The sequence below is a fragment of the Crocodylus porosus genome, unplaced genomic scaffold (assembly GCF_001723895.1).
Source record: "Crocodylus porosus isolate Cpor-Errol unplaced genomic scaffold, CroPor_comp1, whole genome shotgun sequence".
In the NCBI taxonomy this organism is placed as follows: domain Eukaryota; kingdom Metazoa; phylum Chordata; order Crocodylia; family Crocodylidae; genus Crocodylus; species Crocodylus porosus.
Window position 1 is genome coordinate 12,544,858 of NW_017728915.1, and position 859 is coordinate 12,545,716.

The following is an 859-nucleotide window of genomic DNA, read 5'->3' on the forward strand; positions in this document are numbered from 1 at the left end:
GGGTATGGGGTTTGTGGGGGGCGTGGGTGGCTGGAGATTATGAACTGGTGTGGGGGTCTGCATGTATGGCAGCGTGAGGAGGAGTGTGGGTGGATGTGTATGGTTGGGTGTGCGTGTGGGACTTCCCATATGAACACACACTCTCTCTCCCACCCATCATTGTGTGCACACGCGTGCACACACACACACACAAACACACTCTCTCTCTCTGTCCCTTCTTCTCTCATTGTACACACATGCTCTGTCCCTCCATTTCTCTCCCTCCCTACATCATTGTACACACACACACACGTACACCACCATCCCGCTTCTGGCCCTGGGGCACGGGCATGGGCCCCATGCTCCTGCGGTCCAGCCAGGAGCCACGTGATGCAGGAGCAGCCAACGGGCAGGCAGGGAAGCAGTGAAAGTGGCCATAGGTGGGAGGGGAGTGGCAGCAAGTGGCTGCACAGGGCACAGCGACAACTGAGTGGGAGTATGGGGCCCACGCTGGTGTTCCAGGGCCAAGACCAACGGGGCCCAGAGTGGGGTAGCAGGAGCACTGGGCCCAGGCCAGCAGGAGTCTATGGAGGCAAGCCAGGCTGCACCAGCAGGGAGAGCCAGCCTGCTCCAGAGCCCCTGCCAGCCTGGGCCCAGTGTTCCTGCTGCCCCACTTTGGGCCCGGCTGGCGCTGGCCCTGGGGACACCGGTGCAGGCCCCATGTGCCTGGCCAGCTGTTGCTGTGCTCCGCATGCCCTTTTGCTGCTACTGCCGCCACCTACAGCTGCTTTCACCACTTCCCCACCTGCCCCATGACTGCTCCAGCACCATGCGACTCCCAGCTACATGGCTGAACTGCAGGACTTGGCAGGAGCTGCCT